The sequence below is a fragment of the Pezoporus occidentalis genome, unplaced genomic scaffold, assembly GCF_034315485.1.
Source record: "Pezoporus occidentalis ecotype Australia unplaced genomic scaffold, CSIRO_AGI_Poc_V1 ctg45, whole genome shotgun sequence".
Lineage (NCBI taxonomy): Eukaryota > Metazoa > Chordata > Aves > Psittaciformes > Psittacidae > Pezoporus > Pezoporus occidentalis.
Genome location: NW_026915780.1, coordinates 2,061,073 through 2,085,265, shown reverse-complemented (window position 1 = coordinate 2,085,265; position 24,193 = coordinate 2,061,073).

The window sequence follows — 24,193 nt, the reverse complement described above, 5'->3', positions numbered from 1 at the left end:
GAATGCTCCATCCCTGGCAGTGTTCAAGACCAGGTTGGACAGAGCCTTGGGTGCCATGGTTTAGTGTGGGGTGTCCCTGCCCATGGCAGGGGGGTTGGAACTGGATGATCTTAAGGTCCTCTCCAACCCTAACTATTCTATGATTCTATGATTCTATAACAGTCATAGAGGATCATAGCTCCAGAAGAAGGGCAATCTGGATATCCAAAGTGAAAGGGATTTTCAGGATTACAGACCTATTTCTCATTTCCTCCTTTCTTGCAGATCCCCCCAAGAAGGGGAATGGGAAGCAAATGTGGCTTCTCCCTCGCTCTGGAAAAGGAACTGGACAAAGTGTGATTACTGCTGAAGTTTCAGCCTACAAAACCTGTGCACAACCCAAATAGTGCAGTTGGGCACCAGCATAATTTTCAGGGAAACCCTTTGCTGGCAGGATTAACCATATTTCTTACTTCCCTATTGAGGCCTCTAGACCGTGATGCTGCAAGTTTGCTAAACATAATCTGACATCAGAGTCCCATAATGCAGATAGAGCTTGTACTAAAGAGATGGGGGACACTCTCAACATTTTCAACACTGTTGTGGGAACAAAAAGCCATATTACTCTTGGTTTAATAGCACTACTTGGGTGTAAGGAGCCTTGGGGAAATTTAATGGCACACCCACCACGCTGCTTTTGCTCGCTCACAGCCAACTCACTCTGGTCCTGCTCCGAGCAGGAGGTGGGGCTCCATTTACTTCCCAACCCAAGTCACCCCAGGTTTCCATTCCTCCTGCTGTCTGCCCACAGCATTTCAGTTGTTCTGGCTTTCATCTTTACATCAGAGGTCCCCAAGGCTGCAGGGCAGGAGCGTTGCAGTGGTTGTGGTGCAGGGCATATGCTCTGCAGACATTTCTAAGCAGAGCTCAGCTGTCTGCCTCCCTGAGACTTTCTTCTCCTGTGCTTTCCTGCTGTTTCTTCTGTCCATCTTCTCAGCAGTCAGGATATATAGTTTTGACCCTCTGCCACCCCATGTGTGCAAGGAAAAAGCAGGAGAAGTCAGGATGGGAAACACCTCCCCACATTACTCTAAGCCCAAGCTTTGTAGGGAAAGCCAGACTCAAACCCAAGTGTGATCCTCACCCACACGAGGTCATAGTCATAAACATCTTTAAGGAAATGTTGAGCAGGAATAGTCTATGTGGCCAAGCTACAGAGGGAGCCCTGTTACACCCTATGGGGGGCTTAGCATTCTCCACCCTTTGCCTGGCTCAGACCCCAGTGTGCTGGTGAGCAGGGAGCAGTGGGTTGGGTTGTGCTCAGCATCTCTCATAATGAATCCCTGCGGTGCTGGCACGACCAGAGCCCTGTCCCTGCAGCAGGCACTGCTACCCCAGCAAAATTAAGGAGATCAGATTTACAAGGAGGATAATAAAGCCAAAGCATCCCCTGAGGCAGCATGCCTGCTGCCACCTTGGAAAGGGCTTGGGGACCATGATGAGCTCTGCAGCTATTCTGTGGGGATGCTGCTAGTGCCCACGGAGGTCTCCCCCCCCTTTTCCCTATGGAGGAGCAGTGTGCCATCTCCTCCAAAACAGAGCCGAGCTGGCGAGCGCGATGCCGGCCGCTGCGTGCCAGCTCTGCAGGGCTGTGTGTGCCGCTTGTGATCCATCTGCAGAAGGCAGCACGTGCCAGTGGCTGTGCACAAGGGTGGGCTGTGCCCAGGAGTCCAGAGCATGATTGAAAAAATCCCCCAAAACCACCCAATGTTTTTTCTTGCTACCCTGATTTTTCCCTCTTCAGGTTAAAATTCCTTATTGGCTTTAATCAAACCCAGGTGAGATTCATGAATTTGGTCAATTTAGGGATTTTTCTGGAGGTAAAAAAGTAAAGCAGGTATTTATTTATTTTTTTTTAACTAAAAGGGGAGAAAAAAAGAAAAAAAAGGAGGGTTTTGCCAAGCAGGTTTTCCCAGGTTCTCATAGCTCTCCATTATGTGGCTCTGTGTCTGGAGCAGGCTCCAAGCCTGACTTCCAAACGACCTGGAAGGGGTCCTAAACCAATGTGGCCTCAGGCAAGTGGGAGCTCAGCTCTGTGGATGGCTGAAGCACTGGAGGAGGCAGTCAGGAATCCCGAATTGCAAAAGCTCCTTCACCTCCAAAAGGCAGAAAAACTCATGGACTCCAGGCTGGTTATTTTAAAGGTGTTAAGCGCATTGTTTTCCTGGGGATGTCTAAGTAAGACAGCTTAAAGCCCCTGCTCAAAGGAAAAGAATAAGTGAAGTTATTCTTTCATCTTGTTATCTCTGTGAAAGAAATGAAATGAAACAGTGGCAAATACACCACAATTGCTTTTTACCTTCCCATTACTCCAAGTATTGAATCTAGCCATGGTTGAGTCCCAGATGGTGAAGCATTTAACTTCATTTTCTAACCTCTTTTGGGGCTCAGTTTAATTTATTAACAGGTTACTCTCAGGACAGATCACGCGACACATAAGTGTAAATTGAACCAGGTATATCTGTGATTTACTAACTGGGTGACTTGCAGGCTCAGAAATAGTGGCCTTCTTGTACGTGCTGCAGCTGGACAGGAGTTGTGTGTGTTGGATGCCTGTGGAGAAGGCAGGGATTGAGTCCGAAATCTTAAGGCTTTCCTTGTCTGCAGTGGTAGTACATCTTACAGCTTCTTGTTACCTCTCTTCTGAGATGAAACCTGAGCTTGCTGCTTGTACATCTCCATTCACAGCCTTAGCCTTGGCCTGGAAGTGAATTTCTTCAGTAGTCACTGTGATAAACTCCAAGTTCAGAGCAAGCTCTATCTCCCCTTCTCCTGTTGCAGTAACGCAGCATGCTGCTTGGTCTCACTGATGCTGCTTGAGCTGAGTGTGCACCAGAACTGGAAAGCCATCCTTATTTTCCCAGTCTTTTTATGCTTCTTTGTTGCAGCATTATTGCCATGTCAGGTTCTCTCTCAACACAGCTTAGTATCAGGATGGGGCACTACATCAATTCCTGCATGCTGCCCCACCACAGGCTCCTCTGCCTGGCTGAGGATCCTTGAACATCTTTAATCACTGCTCCTCAGGGTCATGATACCAACAGCCACACTTGTGGTCACCCTCCTAGTCCCAAAAGCCAGAATTTGTCACCTTATCGCACCCATGCACAACATTCAGTAGGTGCCAATCATGAAATGAGCAGTAAACCCAAGACAGAGCTGGTATGAAAGCAGTGTCTCTCCTTCCTGGGTGCAGCGTTTGTGCCTAGAACTCTGAAGTAAAGCCTTTCAAGAGGAGATGGGGAACCTCCTAGCTGTTTTCCCTGACGAAGAAAGAAGTGACCAATGACTTCATTGCAAATGAAAGAAGAGGAACACGTGCCAGGGAGAGATGGTGGATGCGATAGAGCTGTTTTCTGCTCGGCTGCTATTTTATTGTAGCTTTTGGAGCGCACCAGCCTTGTGGTTATTAATTTATTCTTATGTGAATTCCAGCTGGTTTACCCTTGAGCAGAAAAACAGTCACTTGCTGAGGCTGGGAGTCAATGAATTTCACGCTTCCTCATGGGAAGACTGTCCACCCAAGCTGATGGGCGCTTGCTCATGGCACACAGCAGCACTTGATGAACTTAAAGGTCTTTTCCAACCTGGTTCATCCTATGATTCTGTGATGCCTATGGCACGGGCAAAGGCGACTTGCAGTTTGGCAGGGGACCGGCCTGGATTGCCACAGCTGGGGGGAGCTGAAGAGCTGCTGAAAAGGGCTTTGGTTTCAATAAACCTCTTCCTGTAAGGCAGGGGTAGGGTTTAGTGTCAGGGAAGGGGGAGTGCAAAGAAACGGCCACATGGCTTAGGCCAGTCACTATAAATTATACCCACTCTTGCCTCGGTGCTGTGTCAAAGATGAAGTGAGCACGTTTTATTAGTAACAGAGATAAACTCAGGCTCTCTGTTCCACGGGATGGGGAAGGAGTAGATGGCTAGTGAGGTCTTCCCAGCATCTCCCACAGATAAGCCCAATCCCGCCACCCTTGAGCAGCACCTTGATCTGGTATTTTGCAAGCCAGCAGACCCTGCCCCTTTGGTTTTCCCTGTCCAGCATTCATACTTGATGTTTAAATCAATTACACAGACATTTAAGTCTCTTTCACATGCCAGCACATGGCCCTTGTAAGCCTTCAGGGTTGGGGGTGAAGAGGGGGGGGATGTTGGCTTTTGCGAGCAGTATGTACATTAATTCCAACGTAAAGAGCTGCAGTAAATCACTTAATGCCTGAATCAAGTTAGTTGTTGTTGTTTTGGTGAATTGGGACCATATTCGGGACTATAATAACCTAATAATGGACAGTGCAGGCATAGACCACACTGTAATGTATATTGTAGGGGAATATGGTAATAGTCTGAAATGGCAATTCTCCTAAATAAATAGCACATCAACTTACTTAAACCTAATCATAAATGGGACAAATTGGACCCATGTGCAAACAGAAACCTGAGCAGAACTCAGGAGTTAAAGAAGCCATTGTTTCCCAGCCTGACCCTGGGCAGAGAAAGCCTGTGTCAGGTTACATCTGTTAAAATGATTCTAATGCCAGCCCAGTATTTTAATTATAAATGTATAAAACATTTAATAAGAAGACATTCTGGGCTTACTAAGCCTTTAAAAACTGGATGTGGGTGGAGTGGGTAGAATGGTATTCCATGTGCCCCAGACTGAGTGCCAGCGTATAATGATTGAATGTTTTCCTGTAATAAATTGAAAAAATCTGGTTTGTAAGAATGGATCCAAATCACTTGGCATTAGAAAGGTAATTTGTTACCTAGCTTCCTCTTGGAAACGGGCTGCTTCCAAGTTTGCTGGGACTTAGTTTCTAGGGACTGCAGTGCCCAAAAAGAGACAGAAAGAGCAACCAGGATGCTCAGGGCTCTGATGTTAAAACACACACACATGCACACACACACACACACGCTGTTTTCTCTGCCTCTCTGTTTTTTTTTTTCCCTTCCCAGTTTTTCAGTCCTCCCTCTTATGGCTCCAAACCCAGGATTCAGCAGCCAAAAAAAGAGGGGGGAAAAAAAAATAAAAGAGGTTACTCAGGACAAAAGCCAGATCTATAGCCACCTTCTTTGTACCTTTCCAAATCTCAAGCCTGCTTAATTATGATTAATTGCCACATGGATAATCAGATACAGTTTCAAAAGGTTGGAGATGACAGTCCAAGGACACCAGGGAAGAAGGAAGGTTCGCCTTTGTTACAAGGAAAAGGAAAAAAAGCCCTGCACAGGTCCCTTCCTCAGCCCATAACCTTTTCTTATTTTAACAATTCCAAACGGAATTAATACCATCAGTATATGGTTCCCGCTCCTGGGAATTGAACTTCAACTGTACAATTTCTGCAGCTGTCAGTTTTTTCAGCCCTCCTGTCAATAACGCAATGTTGGGGTGCCCTTCTTCTTGAATGAAAGCAGTTTCAAGTTTCTGCTTTATGTCTGTGCTTTCTGGGTGGTGTGACATGATGAGAAAGTATAAGAAATAATAACAGCAGTTAAAAAGCTTCCACTCTTGACTTAACTGGATCAAATGTAATAGACTACAGTCTTTTCTCCTGATTTCCTTTGCTTGTTTTAGAAAACACTGTGAAAAGTGCAGGAGATTTTGTCTTGCCAGCTCTTTCCTCCATTTAAAATCCCTTTGGCTAAGTCAAGGATCACAGTATGTCATTTCCAGCCTAACAGAAGTGCTGGGCCTTGTTCAGCTCCTATTACTAGGAGGCAAATCCCTAGGTTGCAGGCGCCAGTGTTTCTGCGTTTGGCTCCTTTCCCAGTATTGTTTCCTTCATTACATTCCAGAGTGCCTCTCAGCCAGTTAATGTTTGCACTGGGAGGTCCAAATATCCAGCAATCAGCACTGAACTTTCCTCTTTTTGTTGAGAATTGCAGGTTTCAAATGCAATCACTGGCTTTAAAGAAAAACTTACAGGTGAACACAACAGCACTAATTTCCATTTTATTCACAAACAGTTATATTTTCTACAGTTTCTCCATATGCACTCGTAAAAGGCTTCCAGGGAGATGTCTGGATTTCCAAGGCTTGTAGGGGCTGGAACTGTTTTACGGATCGGGGGGTCAGCGCTGCCCTCTCCTACACACCCCACAGCCCATTAACACAACAACTCCCATGCTCAGGCATTATCCAGCTCCTAATAACACAATTGCATTCCCATTTTCTATTAAAAACATCGGGAGCTGAAAACGGATGCACTCGTTTGGATCGGGGAAGGGTCGGAGCGTTCGCCCCGGCTCACGCCTCACTCCCATGAGTGCGGGGTGGGAGGTTTGGTTTCTAAATGACTTCTGCTGTCGTTTAATTTCTAAGAGTACAGACAAGTTGCAGCCTTTTGTGGTGTTTGCATCCATGGCATGGAGGGGATTCATGCGCTGGGTTTTCTGTGAAGTGATTTTCCCATGTGTCTGACTGGGGGTGGCTTCGGGTGGCTCCAGGGGCTCCAGTGAGATGCACATAGGATGGATGAGCACCCCTGAGAGCAGCACCCTTGTTCTCTCTCCTACCACACAAAACTCCTGTAAACAGCAAGAAAAGTTTCTGTACGTTGACAGAGAATAAGACATTTTATTTTTATTTTTATTTCTTTTTATTTTATTTATTTTCTTTTATTATTTTATTTTTACTATTTTATTTTATTTTTAATTTCATTTTAGCTAATTTATCTTGTTATTTCATTTAATTTACTATTTTCTATATTTATTTATTTACATTCCATTCATTATACTATCATTTTGTATCATTATATTATTATAAGTATATTCATATTTATTTCTATTTACTTTTATTAATTTTAATATTTTTATTTATTGTTTTTATAAGGGCCTGTAGGGACAGGCCAAGGGGAATGGCTTTAACCTGCCAAGGGGAGACTGAGATGAGCTCTTAGGCAGAAGCTCTTCCCTGGGAGGGTGCTGAGGCGCTGGCACAGGGTGCCCAGAGAAGCTGTGGCTGCCCCATCCCTGGCAGTGTTCAAGGCCAGGTTGGACACAGGGGCTTGGAGCAAGCTGCTCCAGTGGAAGGGGTCCCTGCCCATGGCAGGGGTTGGAGCTGGAGGAGCCTTAAGGTCCCTTCCAACACAAACCAGGCTGGGATTCTATGGTTTTCAGAAGCTGTGTCAGGCTGTACCTTAGGCAATTTGAACTGTAATACAGGAAGACTTTTGATAAGGCAGCCCTGCATAGTTTACTTTCCATGGGTTTACTATTAAGTTTCAAGAACTAGTTGTGGGTCATAAGCTCGATTAAGCAATTAAAAAAAGTCCAGAATATTTCCTTGTGGGGAAAGGAAAATGAAAGGTACAGGTTAGGAAATCCTCAGTGTTTTCCATAAAGCCTCTGGCTATGTTTCCACCCATGATCATATGTCATATGGATGGTGTCATAGCCTCCTAAGGGTGCTAGCTCACAGCGATGATATCGAATTCATGGAAGTGTATATGCTCAGAGAGAATACTAATGTTAACTCAGTCTAAATAACAACACTGCCAAAGGAGGAAAGCAAAAGATGAAATACAGTGGATTTCAGGAGGCAACAAGCTCTCATTTATTAAGATCACAGGCATTTTACAGGTTACAAATCATAAAGCAGAAATAACTTCATAATATACAGGTCAGGAATGTGCCTGGGATATTGAGGAACTATTTCCTTGGCAATAATCTGCCACAGATAGTCAGAAGCATGCATTTTCTGGCACAACAAATCATCGCTGATTAATTTTGTCTGCCTTTGTCTCAGGGAAGCAAGGAGACACTTCGCTGTGTGTTTTGCACTTACTCTACTTCCGTGCTGTTCTTTCTCAATGCATAATTTTTATTTGCAAGATAGGCCAAACACAGTACTCTTTGTTGTACCTCTTTGACATCATTTTTTTGCCTGAGCACAGCCTGCCTGCACTCAGGGATGTTGCATGTGCAAAGCTGAGGTACAGCATCTGTGGTAGCCCAACCTACAGGGTGATGCCGGAGGGTGTATTCAGTCCCCAGGAGCACGAGAGAGGAGCATCCCCCCTCTGCCACTGCTGGTATTGCTCCCATCTGTGCCACTGCTGAGGAGGTGTAGAGGGGTACCTTCACAATGGACACAATAGCAGCAGCAACAAACTGGGATCTTTTCTTCTGCGCTGGCACTCAGCGACAAGTCCCAGGGTGGGTTGTGGAAATCAAAGTAAGAAGAGAAACTGGAGTTTCTTGCTTGAGGAGCAGCAAAGCAGGGCTGGATGCAGCTGTGAAGTCGAGGGAAGGGCTGCACGGCACTGCGGCATCTTTCCCCACGCTTTATTTATTGCATCCTAGAGGCAGCGGGGCTGGACGGTGGTCTGCCTCATCGGCCTCATGTAGGAACTTCACAGCATCCCCAGAAGGACAATAGATATGATAAACGCCAAAGGCAATGTCAAACCCCATAACTTTCCTAACATTAACTTAATATTCACAGCTATTAAACATCAACAGATCAGAAATGGAGTATCTCCAAAGCAGGTGTAAACTTCCCTGGGCTCCCTGTGCTGTTGGTGTGAGACAGCAGCGCGTGTTGTTATCCCTGAGTATGCTCCTCACCTTCCCAGAGTTTTTGTGCTTCTGATAGAGATTCCCCATTCCAAATCGATTATGATGAGTCACTCAGAAATGGGCTATGGGAGTGACTTGTGAGATAGGTGTGGTTAGTCAGGGCTCAGAAGAGCCCATGCAGGAAAGATTCATTGCTTTGATGGACAAACAAGGAGCAGAAATGTCCAGAGGAGGGAGATTTAGGAGATTTGATCATCAGGGAAAGGCATTCCCATGGGAACAGCTGGGGGGATGAATAGTGCCCTTTCAAAACTGTAATTGTCAGGTAACCGAAAAGTTTTATGCAATGGTTTGTGAGCACTACAAGATTTGGAGAGAAGGATGAATTCTGCTGCTCCAAATCAATGCCTTAAATCCCCTCCGTAGTGCACAGGCTCCTTAGTTCAAAACAAGGGTAAGTCAGAATCAGGTTTTGGGGACAATATGTGAGCCCTCCTACAGAACAAGATCTGGTGATATAAACCACCCACCATCTGCATGATGGATCAGCCCTTTGAGTCCTTTGCTCAACACATACCTGACCAGAAAGGCTCCTGGGCTTGACTTAGCCTCCTTAGCTGAAGCTGGGTTGGTTTTGCTTGTTTCAGGTATGGCAGCATCTCCAAAAGTCTTCCCCCACCTCCATATCTCCCAAATGAGATAAAACTAATGAACCCCGACCATAGGCGCTGCTGCCTGAGAAGCGCGGATGGGGAAGCCTCTGCTGCTGTCACGGGTGGCTGCAGCAATTCCCAGTGCTCCTTCGTGCTTCGGGAAAGTGGAGGAGATTTTCATGGAAGAGCTTCCTAACTGGGGCTGATAGACACCTGGAGAGGTGGCTCGTTTCTCTCTTTACCCAGTTTATCTTCTATGTGATTGAAGTCATCACGGAAAATAGCATTGCTGTTATGGCTTCTGTCGTCAATACTCGCCTCCTATTTGCATTCCCAGAGCTCCCACCTTCATCCTCATCGCTTCCTCCCTTCAGAATTATAACCAAACCAAAACCAATGTGTTCATAACATTTCCTCCAATTCCAAAAAACCCTGAAAGAAAACAAACAGCGAGCAGATGCTGATTTTCTCAGTTAACTGCACATATTTTATAGTAATTCTCTCTGATTTTCTCCCAAGACACCCACCTGACCTTCCTTTCTTTCCAGTCTCTCCTTGTAGTGGCCAAATAGTGCTAATCATGTAAGATTCAGCTCATGGAAATAGGCTGCAACTAAGAGAAATTTACCCTTTGACCTTAATGCCTTTGCATGCACAATAGAGACCAAGACAAGTCTTTGCTAAAAGGAGTGCATTTTTCTTGGCAAAACCCGATTCTTAGACCAAACCAAATTAATGCTGTGAAGAGAATTCATTTTTGCTGTTTCACAAAAGCAACACAAATACAATAATTCAGTGATTTGAGAATGAAGAATGGCAAAACACATTTTCCAGGAATTCTCAAGGAACTAAAAAAGGATCATAAATATCATCATAAATATTTTTGCTTCTCTCTGTGTAACCGAGAGTGATTTCCAAGCATGAATTAATTTAGAATTAATGCACTGTGATGAAGCAAGGATTAGTTAGCCTAGAATTTTTCGGAGTTGTCCGTAGACAATTTAGTTGGGAGAGCATCTCCACAGCGCATCCTTTTCCATTTCTGGTGGGAGCTGAAAAATCTCTATGGTAACTAAAACAATAATCTACAGAGGAAAAAAAAAAAAGAGAAAGTTTGGAAAACTGTTGAAATGAATTTCAGCTGCCTTTGTGATCTGAAAATAAAGAGGAGGCTCCACATCATCCGAGCAGTCAGTTTTTCGTGCATCACCAAGTCCTTTGCAGGGCATCACTCAGCCATGACCGGTTCAGGCACATTTTTAGCTGGACGGGCTGAGATGCAGTGAGCTGAAGTGAAGTGTCTTGCTCACACACCGAAGCCGTTGCAAGACCTGGGAACAGAACTTCCCTGCTTTTCCCATCCACAAAGACCAAAGCTTGTATTTTTCAGTCTAGATTACTATTTTTTTTTGGATTAAGGAAAACAAATGTGAGAGAGAAAGAAAACTGGTGACTCATTGCAGTTTCTTTGCTGAAACACAGCTGCCCTTGTCACAGGAATATGATTCTTAGAGCCTGCATCCAAAATTTATTGCAAAATAAAACTGAAACTTTTAAAAACAACCAGGCTAAGTGATGTTTCTAATTCTTTTTTAATACGTATTTGTGAGTGCAGGTCCAGGCTCCAGCCAGGATCAAGGGTAGGGCTGGAAACTCAAGAGAAACTAAGTTCTTGTGAAATGTTCAGGCAGATTTTGCAAACCCACACAGACTGCATTGGCTGGACAAGCTGCAGAATTAAATATGTGCTTTTTAAAGCTGTGATGCTTCTGGACCTTCTGGGATTCCTTCAGTGACAGGTCAATATAGTAACACCCATACCACCACTCAAAGGTAGTATTGAATCTGTTCTTGGATATTGTTTTGATGGTGTGCAGTAGGTCCTGAATCCAATGATCCCAAATCAGGAAACAAAAAGATTACGTACAAGTATAAATCTACTCCTAACGTCAGTGGTGCAATCTCTCCATTTTAGGAAAAACATTTCTTGCTTTGTTAAAACCTTTCTGCTTTCAAAACACTAAGATCTTATGTCTGACTTGCTTAACCTTGAATTGCCACCTCTCTGATGTTAATAATTAACTCATTAGCTAAGTGCCATACTTACATATATTAGGGGTAAATCTGCCTCATTCAGGAAACCTGCTCAGGAGCAACAATCACTGGATGGAGAAGTAACTCATAAGCCTAAAGCCTGAGCTGCCTCTTAAATAAGAATTAGGTGGTTTCCCCTGCACGGTGCCTTGTAGAGAAGGGAAAAAAGGTATTAAAGGGAATCAAGAAGAAGAATGCTTCTGAAGCTGCTTTTACTCATCCTGAGTAAAATAGAAGGAAAAATTTGCCATGTAAGGCAGGTGTGATCGATATTTGCAACCTCCCCTTCATTTAATAAGCAAACTCAGTAAGAAAAATGTGCAGAAGGTATACAGAGAGAGAGTGCAGAAGACTGTGGAAGATGGGAGAGAAAGATGACTTGGTTTTGCTTCCAGGCTAATTTTACATCACTTTAACTATATTTAGTTGCATTTCTCTCTAATAGGGTTGCAACTGTTGGACTGAGATTTTTATTGTTGTTTTCTGAGTAATTTAAATTTCCAAGAGTTGGTGGTTGTTGCTTTTTTTTTTTTTCCTAAGACTTCATGACCTTCTTCCATGAGTTTATTTTAGATATAGCGGAATGTCCCAGAGAAAATTCCAAATGGTCCTTAATATATGAAATGTTTCCAGAAAGGAGAAATTCTCAGTGGACTATGAAACTATTTTTCAATCATAGTGTATGGCACACAAACCACATCTGAGATTTTTTTTCAGTAGGAAACTATTGCCCAGTGGGTTAAAAGAAAATAAAGGATAATGGGATATTTCCGTGAGGCTGGAGCCGTTCACAGGGGTTTCCTCCCCACTAGATGTCACTGGAACTGTTTGAAATGTTTGGAACAAACAACCCCAAATTCCCCAGGTTTTGAGCTTTCCTACAAACACAAGACTTGGACCAGGTTGCTTTCAAGCTCTGCTCTGGCTCAGGAGCTTTGTAAGGGAAGCCAGACTGATAGATGTTAATCATGAGAAGTTCATGGTTTGGCGTGAATTTGGGGAAAATGCATGTGAAACTCATGAAATTTGGCATTGTGCTTGGAGGTGTTGCCCTTCACTGGGAAAACCAAATGGAATCCAGGAAAACACCTGGACACAGTCACCGTTTGGTTGGGAGGACTTCAAGCAAAAAGCAGGGTCCTGCAGAAAACATGTTGCACCTTCTTCAGGGACAGCCATATCATGAGGTACCACTGGGGTTTGAGTCATCATCAAATCCACCATAAAGAAATAACAGATAAAAAAAGTCTGACATCTTTTGCCATTAAATTTTCCATGCTGTCCTCCTCAGCAGCGCCAGTGTTCACCCCATGGCGCTAAGGAAAGCTGCGCCTTCTCAGATTATTTGGTCTACTATTTAAATTCTCCTTGTAGTTCCAATTGACTACAGGAATCTTCTTCCATTCTTATTCAAAATTCAGTTTAGTGTGATTATGTGGCCATGCATCAAATATGGCAGTATAATATGTCCTTTCATCTACTTGCCATAATACATCCCTTTTAGTGCCACATAAATCCCTGAAAATATTGCTGTCTTCTGCTCTTGAGATTCTTCATGTGCCTCTTTGCCTTACTGCTTTCCTCTTCTATTGTTTCTCCAAGCTGAATTAATTCGCTCTTTTTCCCCCCCCAACATCGCTGCTGTGCTCTTGCTACTGCTTCTGAACAGACACCGGTGAAACAGCAGCCCTTCCAGAGCAAGAAAGGAGCCAAGAACAGCCCAGCTGCTGGCACGGCAACATTCCCAGCAGCGCCAGCGCCTTGGCTCTTGGCTCACGGATGCGGCTGCTCCAAATCGCTCCATCTCCTCCTGCAAAGGCAGCGGGGAGCATCTCCTGGCTGGCAGTGCCTGCTGTCGGCAGGCGTTCTCGCAGGGCTGAGGAAGCTGCGACTGAGGAATTACAGCAGTCAGCGTGGTGCTCCTAATCCTCCCAGACCAAAGCAGCACCCCAGAAAGGACAGCAGGTTTTCTGCTTTGCTGCAGGACTCAGTGGTGCGCTGCTGCTGGGAGACCCACCAGTACCATGGAGGTTCTGAGCACTGCCCTGGGGTGCTAAAGAGCTGCTGTTATTTCCAGTGACAATTTAACCCATGCGTATGAGTTACATTACAACAGGCTGGATTTATTTTATGTAGGCAGCTACAAGCAGACACCAAATACCACGAAGCTCCTTCCACCCGCAAAAGTGTGAGGTTTGCACCAAAACACTGACGTCTGCTTCTTCTTTGTTGAAACTCTTCTTTTCCTAAGATTAATATGTCTTCATCATGTTGGCTCCTCGCCTTGCTTCAGACAGGCAATGGAGGGCACCAGCCTGGCCATGCCCCGTGTTCCCATGTACCTGCCTGGCTACCCTCCTGTGTTTCACAGAGCACACACCAGCTTTGCCTTGTTTAATTAATTAGTAACCTAATTGTACCACTTCAGCATAACCCCCGGTAGCCATAGTTGACTTATGAGGGGCAAATACAACAAAAAAAGGGTGTATTCCCTTATACTCCCTCTGTATTATGTCGCTATTACATTAAGCCAGCAAACTTTCAACCTCCTCAATATTCAGTAAATTTAAGAAAATGAATTGAAGCTACTTGTCTATTTTAATATGTACTCCTGAAGACATTTTCCAATTCTTTTTATGGTTTAATTAAAGCCTCATGGCAATGGTATGCTTCTTTCTACCTACTATGCCAGTGGTTAAAAATTACAAGGCTTCAAGTACCCTGCATGCCTTTAATTGCTCTGCTGAAGATAAAAGAGCAGCAATATTTTTATCACAACCATTACAGCAGGCAAAATTAAAAATGCCCCTTACCCATGTGAGCAGAGCAAGTCCATATCTGCCACACTGCCCCTGCCCCATGCCTGCATCCCACCGCCCCACGCCTGCATCCCACTGCCCCACTGGTGTGCACACCTGAACTCCATTTCACAGCCTGTTTAGGGGAACAGTTCGTTCTGCTGCATGCCCCAATGAGCAGAAGAGCTTCCCCACCCCACTTCTTAACATTAAAGCAAAATAAAGTGTAGAAATCTCTAAATTAAGAAAGTACTTGAAGAGTACATTCAGCACAGGACAATGCAGAGGAAGGTTACAAGTATATTAGGATGAGGGCACCACAATTATATGAAGAAGTCTGGAGAGAAAAGATTACATTGTTCTGACAACAACATTTTTCAAACATTTAGACCTTTAATATCATTAATTTAAAGTACAAGATTAAATATTTTATGCAAATATTAGACAACAGCAAAGAGCTCTGCATATTAGGATTTAAAACAAATTGAAAGCTTGCAAGACATATTCATTTCTTAAGCAGTTTAGTTAAAAAATCGGTATTGTCTCTATTAGGATTAACTGACAGTAACTCTTTGTGTTCAAATGGATTTAACTTCACTGTGGTTTGTTTTCCAGATATCATTGTCCTCCAATAATCGTGGATAAAGGGAAATGTAAAAGGACAGATCAAGTAAAAAACATATCTTCACATCATAAACACAGAATTATGTTTAAATTTCATTACTAAATGGGATTTCAGCTTCATATACCATGCCTAATCCCACACTGTAAAAGATGTATAAAACCTCCTGACAAATTCTAACAGACTTTGTGGAAGTTGCATATATTGATTAAAACATCAAGCAGTTACATACAAACCAATAATGAATTACTTCTTGTTGGAAGATAAAACTTTGTGATATTTAAAATTACAGACTTCAAAGTAAGTAAAATTACCCCTAATTATGCAGAAGGGAGCAACACCTTAGCAGTAAACAAGATAAGCACCTCAAACAGCACTAATAATTTTAATTAACATTTCCTAGTTTCCTTTCACCTCCTTTCAAGGTCATCTGCTACCTTTTCCTTGTACAACATTACAGCACGGTGTTAAAAACTTACATTCCATTACTAATCACTTTGATAAGCCAAAGAAAAAAATACTTTCCAGGAAAGATTTTTATTTTAAATCACTTAATTGTGTGCAAAAGCAAATATTGCATTGGGTAAAGCTGTTGAGAAAGCTTTTGCAGTGAATTGCTATCAGACATCAGATTCCAACAGCTGGGATTTGGTCGCTCATTTGGGGCCTGATTCTGCACACCAGAGGCAAAATTCCTCTGGGAGCTCTGCAGAAACTCGTTCATATTTCAGGTATAAATTTAAACATTTGGATTATACCCAAACTGTTGAATATTCAGATCGTAATCAAAGTTCAAAAGACTCCTAAAGTGTGAACACTGAGAATGAAAATTTGGCAAAACGTGATAATCTGCACAGTATTTCTGTTATTTTTTTTTCCTTGAGCACCAATTAATAAATGTACATTCAAGATTTATGATTTTGCTGAAATGTTTCTTTTCTAAAAAGTCCAAAAGTTGGTAGGAAAAGGGCTTTGTTATATCGGTGGGTTTGTTCCATGCCACAAATTTAATGTACGAGGTCACTTGGAATATAATGTGTAGTGAAAGAATCTCATTAGGCTAAAATGAATGTAAAATGTGTCAATTTGATCCAAATGAGAACTGTAGTAAAACCATGTTTGATGTTCATGTGCAATAAATCTTTAACATTTGTCTGTAAAGTATTAGAGAACCCATAGGGAAATCTCTATTTGTGATAGCTGCACATTTCCAATGATTTTTCCTATAATCCTTTGTTGACATTTAGCATATGGTAACAGAAAAGAAGATCCTAAAATGAGAATTGTTACTTATTATTCTAAGGTAAACAAGATGGACACCTTGCCTGTAGGTTTCTGAGAATGATGAGATTTATGCAAGCATCCCTCCGTCAGGAGCTCATCTTTCAGTCCCTCCTCAGTGAAGAAGTATGACATCAAAGGTGCCCTACCTGGCCGTTAGTCAAGTCAATGTTAAACTGTCTGATGGCCCCATCCTGCCAGTTGGGCTTTATTTTGATAGATTCATATTGTTAATTACTGTTGTATTTCAATTTTCTCTCTAGTATTTTTGTTCATTCATAATAGCTTTACGGTTCAGTGGACCGAAATGACTAAAATGAAAGATTTCCAAGATTTCTTCTGGGAGTAATTTACAAAAGACCACAATTTTTTAATTGCTCCTGATGTTTAGTTCTGGATATCTGGAAGAGGAGAAATCAGCCCAACTCTTTTAGTTGCCACACCAACCATATCTGATATGTATTTTTCTGATCACTCTCGATCGCTTTGTCCCTTATTTTTAAAGCTGTGTTATAGCAGTGTCACGGTGTTTATATTTCTGCAGCTCACACTTGCTTTTGCAAGAGAATTACGAGCTATTTATGTCCTTTGAGGAGTCTCAGGGAGTAATGGGTGAAATGTCAGAAACAATTAAGAAAAATGGAGGCATTTCATTTACCCAGTAGAAGAAATACATAACTTTTGCTGAATGGCTGGACTTGAAGTGCCACCAGATTGTTACAATATGAGTCCTGGCTCCCGATTATCACAGAGTTTTATATAAAAAAACCCCAACCTTACAACGCTTGCATGCCAAAGGTTGCAACACAAGCTTTGGCAGGAAACATGAAAATGCTCCAGCCTGGGAAAAGTCTTAGAGCAAACTTGCATCTGTGCTGATTTACGTTTTTACGCCGAAGCAACAGCAGCTTTCTGAAGCCAAGGCATGACTTTATGGCTGTAGTAACAATACTCGCTGGGAAGCTGTGCAGCATCAGCCCAGCCATGCCCTGACAAACCCTCTTCCCCATGTTCTCCCCCAACCACACCAGCCTTTTTTTTAATAGCATTTGTCCATCTCGTTATTGCTGTGCAGGCCCTTTATCAATAAATGTGGTGTTCTCGGTCGGGTTTTCTTTGGCTTGCAGTCTGCTTTACAAAACCACTGCATACTTGACAGTTTGCCCTAGTTAAGAATTCTTTGGTCAGAGAAAGCCTGGAGAATGAAACAGTATCTGGTGTTGTAAAATCTTGACCAGATTCTGAAATATTGCCTAAGCCCCTGTCAACTCGAAGGTGATTTCTCCAGGTCATGGTTTAGAGGGGAATTGATGGTACAGTCTGCTGCCTGCTCAGTCTGCACTATATCTTTTTCAGGAGTGCACGCAGTCACCTTTAGCATTCACTGCTTTCCAATCCTCTCTATTTTTGACAGTACATTTACTTCCATACATAGATTACAAGGCACACATAGGGAAACCAATCCAGAAAAAAATGCCTATCATCTGCTTACTGCTTTTTCATTCCTCTGTTTCTATCTGCAGGATTATCAATTACCTAATAACCCTGGGAAAAAATCCACCTGAGGCTGAGGTAGGCATAATAATAATACCCAGAGCTACATCAAACTGATCATCCCAGCTCCCACAGTGCTATTCTGATGGTGTCAGGTCCATTATCCAGCTTTTACAACTGAAGAAACTGAGGCATAGGCAAATGAAAGGTCCAGCAAAAGTAAATTTGATATAAAACACAAACCCCATTGTGGTGCCCTTCCTGTCCCAACAGTGTCAGGGGGACAAAACTCATGTCATGTCCAGCAGCTGTGAAATGAAAACCCATCACTAGTGATAGAAAGTCTTTAGTAATATATATATAGATCCTTTTCTGTTATAATTTCTAACTGAGCTTGCAAATTAAAAGGCTGTTGATAAACTTTTAATATTCTGATTATTAGCCAGAGTAATTATAGTGCTTCCATCAACAAGTGTTAAATATAGTTTAAAGCATCTGCTAAAAATTGTGCTGAAACAAAACACAGGCTTTGGTATTCTGCCAAAGAAGGGTAAGATCTTAGGAAGAGTCAGACTAGATCGTCCAGCTGTATAAATGATAAATCATTACATTAAAATAAGTTCCCTATATTTATGACACAAGCTCTGACTGTTCTAGCTTTGTAGGGTATTTTCCTGAAGGCAAATTACAGCAGACCTGCCCACTCCTTCCTTTGGAGAAATTGGGCTGGCCCCAGTAAAGCCAATAAACCTTCCAGGTTGATGACAACTCCTATGGTCTTAATTAGAAAGAAAAAGACCTAGTTCTGCATTTTCCTTATCAACCCCAGGCTTTTTTGTACTGCATTGCTACTCTTCTTAAATCCTCAGAGCTTCATCCATTTCTGGGCAAGCTAGGAATGCCTGAAGGACAAACTGTGCAGACCTTTGGAGTAAGATTTCACTGTGGGACTGGTTGGCATGTGCTGACTCACTGATAGTTTGGTTGGGTTGTGTTGTGTCAAGTTGGATTGACTTGGTTTGATTTTGGCTGTTCAGGTTGGATTTAAAACATTCATGGTGCTTGAACTTCTAGGCTGATATTAAAGGACTTTTGTCTTTTCTTTGGGTAGTGACTCAACAAAGCCACTGCATTGGTGTGGCCATAGGAGCAGGGGCAGCCCAGGTTGCCCCACACATCCCTCCTGACCCCATCTCCTGGGGGGGGCAGCCATGGGAAATTAAACCTGCATCCACTGCATGAACTCTCCGATGGTGGTGGGATGCTGCTGTCAGGACAAGATGTTCCTGGGAGCAGAGACTTCCCTCGTTTGGCTTTCCAGGCACTGGCACCAGTGGATCAGGCACGTTTCTTTTAATATTATTATTATTTCTTTTTCCTTGGCCTCCTTTTATTCCCCTCATTTTGAAACTCTTCACAGCCTTTCATCAAATGCTTCTGACAAACTCAAAGAGTATCTAAAATGTGCACTAATAGCTTAGTACTGTAATTTTATGGGTATTTTAAAGTTCCCGAGTATTACTATTATTTTATGGAATGATTTTTCCTCCTTTTCCTTGGTTTTTCTTCCTATGTTTTTTGGTGGAATTATAGGTGAAATGTATTTCTTGGCTGCTGTTTCCTCTTTTGTTCATACAGTTAAATATTGCACTAGCTAAAGATTGCACGAGGCCCCCACATTAAAATTTTATTGTATTTTTGTATTTATTTTTGGCCCGGATCTGGGGGCCTCTCAGGTCCAGGTCTTGTGTAATTTTATTGGCTTGTGGGTGGAGGAAAGAACAAAAATGAGGTTTGTGGCCAGAATGTTATCTTTGGCTATGTGCATCTGTTGGGGGGCCTGATTCTGCTCTGAGTCATAAGTATGTAATTCTCAAAATTCTCAAGCAGCTCTACTGAAAATGAAAAAGGTAAAGTGATGTAAATTAGAGGACAATTACCTCCGTGGTGCATGCTATGTAAGCATTTTGCTATGTATGATTTAGCTGGGAGCAGTTGACTAGCCTCTCTAAAGATAAGAGCCACCTATAACTCAGTTGCAGGCATCTTTTTTCCTTTCTGACTTATGTCTGTGAGCTAAACCAAAGATTAAAACCAATTTTTTTATGGGCTGTACTAGATACGAGTAACAAAGCTAAGAATACAAAACTCATCAACCTGAGAACAGCAGCTGAATTTTGGCAACCTCTCCCTTAAGTGAAAACTACCTTATTCTACCCTACTTCCATGTCAGAAAACCTGTTGAATTCAAGCACTAAAATCCAAGGATTTCAGCTTTAATCACTTCTTTTTACAAAATAGTCTTCACGTGACCATCACTTAGTGAGTGGCTGCCCATCCTCTGGAGTCTTCTGTGTGTGTTCAACAGCTCACCAGCATGAGTCATGGCCATTGCAACCTACACTCCTTCCTGCCTGGTTCGCTTCCATCACCACAGCCTCTTTCCTCCCCAAAACCTGTCTCTCCCTCTCTTCTTTGCATATTTCTTTATGTCAGGTCTTTGGCTTGGAAGTGACTTCTCCTGTGAGCCAAAACTTCTTATTCTACACTTTAAAATCCTTATGAAATTTGGCTTGCTTTCCAAAGCTAAGCCTCAGCTCCCTTGTTACTCTTCTAAATATAAAACATTTTTATTGCATTAAGCCATGTTGAAAAGAGAAAAAGAAAAAAAAGGAAAAGAGAAGAAAGAAAATCCCTACATCCAATGTGCAGGCAGCAGCCTGCATTACATAGCAGTGTATCACATGTCTTTTTGTTTTGCCTTGGTATCATCTTGCTTGCACAAGCTTTGAGCTTACTATCGGTATTCCTCCTTGAGTATCTCCCACACTGAAAAACAACTTTACAGTCATCACTTAAGGAGTTGTTTCCAGGCTGAACTGGAGAGATTTGGAAATGAGAAAACCAGTCCCACTATTGATCATGCTGCATCTCTTTCTAAAGAGAAAAGTTTTCTAGGGAATTCATTTAGTTCCTTTCGATTATATTAAACTTTGTTTCCCTATACAACTTACTCAGATTTTGAAATTAGTTATTTATATTTTTGTGTGCAATTAATTCATTATTTCAAATGTAATTATAATAATTTCAACAAAGAAGTTTCTTAATATTCCCAATAATGGCTCTTGTCACTTTAAATATTAAAATTCACATTAGGAATTCCCCTGGCTATATGTGCATTATTTGCATTATAGATTGTGTGCATGTCTTAGTCTATATATGTATCTATACATATATATATGTACACATTTATCCCCATACATATATTTTTAGGACAATGCAGACTGCTTTAAATGATCCTTTCTGATTTGAAAACACATAGCAAACACCAAAGCAATTAGTGATAAACAAGGTCTTAACACTCCAAAATTAAAAGCTCCTAATTTTCAACTTTAAATAAATCCTCATTGTATAGCAGAAATAATTCCTCATAAAGTGTTTCCAACATTCAGAGAATGCTTTTAGGACATACAGCATTAACATAATTTTTTCGACTGGGGTTCTCACAGGACATCTGATGAAGTCTCTACCCTTAATTTTAATTGCATAGGCTGCATTCTTAATTAAAAACTGTACAAATGGATTTTATGCCATGCCAAAAGAAATCTGAGTTCATTAGTTATAAAACCTTTTAAAAATTGATGTAAATATGTGAATTCTTTAAAAGTTTGAACTCGGCGTCCTCATTTATGTTGAGTAGCCTTTTATCTAGAGAATAATGAAGCCAATATGAGTTAAGATAGTCTAAGTTTTACTTTTTCCTTTTTCCTTCTCTTTTTTCTCTTTTTCTTTTTGTATGAACACGGGTGGTGGAAGTCAAAGACTGTGGGAGTTATGTCTTTATATTATGAGGCTTTTCCTTGAAGAATCAGATTCATTTAAGTCTAAACTGTGAAGAAAATTAGAGTGGGAAATGCACTGACCCTTTTGTACTGGGTTATATAAATATAAGTTCATATATCTTTTATTAATTCTTCATATTAAAACACAATCACATCATCTCAGTCCAATAAACTTAATGGAAATCTGTCAGACTGTAACTTTGGAGGCAAACTCTGGACATAGCTTAAAGAAATATGTGCACTTTATTGATTCCTGGTTTAAAATCCGTGAGTTGTTAATTAAAATGCTTTTCCATAACTTGACAAGACTTCAAATAATGAATGGGAAACTCTGAGAGGTTTGTTTAACCTGACAAATTGCTAGCCTTTCATTTTGCTGGCCGTTAATCTGGCTGCGTGGGACCTTTTCTCTCCCATGCTTGGCAGCCGGGAGGTATCTCTTCACCTTTTCCAGTCGGTGGCACCAACCTGATGCCATCTGTGGTTACTCCAAATGCTACACATGGTCTTAAAGACCACGGGGATGAAAGGCTGGGTCTGAAGTTAACTTCCCTTGGGCTGTGAATTAACCTCTAAGAATATTTTTTCCTCCAACCTATGTGCCTACCTTTGGACAAAGGCATCCAGGCTGTGCCCCACAAGCAGCCATGTCCAGGGGCTTTTGCGCCTGAGCTTCTGGCAAAGAAAAGGTAGAAAAAGTGAAATTGAAACAATGGTGTTGCCATTTAGCATTCAAACACAAACTAGGACTTGTATTCTAACAAAAATGCAAATTAAGCAATAAATAAAACAACCCGTACAAGGAAGCCCTCTGTTTCCTTCCATCCTCTTCAGTGTTTTGTGCTTTTGAGCATCCCTCTGCCACTAAGTCCTGACCGAGTGTGGCAGCAGGGGTGTTGAAATACGACATGAAAAGCTGTGTAAGTGCTTGTGCCATTTACAACACAAGCTAAGGCAGGAAGCACCAGAAGTCTTACAAGAGAGATGTTCTCAGGAGTTTCCAACCCAATTTGGCACAGTGAAGAAGTTAAATGGACTTTTGACAAGCCTCTGATTTCCTCCTTTTTTTTTTTGTAAGGAGCATAGTTCAGGAAACAAAACCACTCTACCTTTTGAGGTTTGCCCATGACTACATCCTACAGATCATGAATCCAATATTCTAACGTAATTGAATATTCTGTGTTAGAAAAACACCAGATTGGAAAGAGCACTGGCTATCCATCAGCTTTAACCTCCACCTTACCGCCCAAATTCAGCTACCTAGTAATCAATTTGGTGCAGGAGTAAGCTTTAGGGAACAGGGTGATTCATCAGCAAACTCAAACAGATTTCTCCACACACACAAACTTCTTTTATTAGACTGTTTTACTATTTGGGATTTCTGTACGCATCCATAAAGAATGAGAAATGAGCCAGAAGGAATCAGTGAATTTAATGCTTTAAGGAAGCAGGCAATTGTAAATTTGCTTTAACAAGGTCCAGCAGTGCTGCTGGTTGGAGTGAAATGTGGCATTAAGAACACCACCATGACCCACTCTGGAACTTGTGTTTTATTTTTGTTTGTCCTAGCAGGAAGGAGAGTTTGAGGCCAAGCAAATTCAGAGATATTGCATTGGCACAAAAGGCCAAGCAAACCATCATGGACCTGCAGCAAGCACAAAGCCCTGAAAGCAGCATCCTTTGATATCCCACTTGCTGGCAAATTTAACTAGATTGCTCAGAAAGTAGATATGAAGGGGACATGTAGGCTGTGCCACATCGTGGTGATTTTGAATGATTTAAACTAAAGTTAATGGCACTTTGACACTCCCCTGCTCCTCTCCCACAGCCCCAGAAATGTCACTTGCCATCCAGTAAGCAGCTTCCCATAGCCAGACCTGGAAAATGCTGAAAGAGGAAAATGAGATTTCGATGGCACATCTTCTGACTCTCACTTTATTTTATACTTTGGTGATTGTACAGAATATTGGACAATCTGCTAAAGATTTAAATTTTGGTATTTTATCAAGGTTTTTTAGTCTGAACAGAGAAATGTGAGACAAAAATCAGATCCCTTTCAAAGAGTGGTAAGGCACTTCATCCAGAACACACTTCAGCCTGCATTTATCTCATCTAGCTTCAAGATCTCTAATTCAAGTACCATAAAAGCAGAGATGCTGCATGGTCCCAGAAGCAGAAAATCCACCTCCCTAACACTTCCAATATTGTTTTCAAAGAACAGTGAAAAGATTCATCTGCAAAATGGCAGATGGATCCATAAACTCTTGATCCATGCACCTATTTCACAGCAGCTAACTCCATTTCTCCTGTGATAACTGCTCGTGAATGAAACCACAATATGTTTGCTAAGCAGATCTTTAGCCTCTTGTTTATAGTAGCATACCAGCTTTTATGCCAGCTCCATGGTCTACCCAGAAGTAAAGGAAAACATTTGTTCAACAGAAAAATTCACAGGAATGGACACAAACAATCCTGTATAATTGATAGTTTTATGAGATTGAACTCTGTAAATTTTTAAGTCTTATCCCTCTAGGTCCAGTTTATGTGCACATTTGAACAATGACTTCATATCCTTTCCAAACAGAGATTCTGGGATTCAGTCTCGTCTTTTGGCCAACACAAATCCCCAAGTGCCAAGAATTTCTGCTTTTGTTTTGCTTTATGTTTGTCGTTGACTTCTTCTTTTACAGGATTCCTAGTCAAACCAGTCAGTCAGTGGAATAACTCCAGTTTGCAGCAGAGGAAGATGCGTAAATACCTGAAACATTTTGAAAAACAGTATTTTTGTTATCTCTCACGGTGCAGTTTCCAACTCCAAGTCTAAACTTTATGTACTGTAAAGGGATGAGTATACAG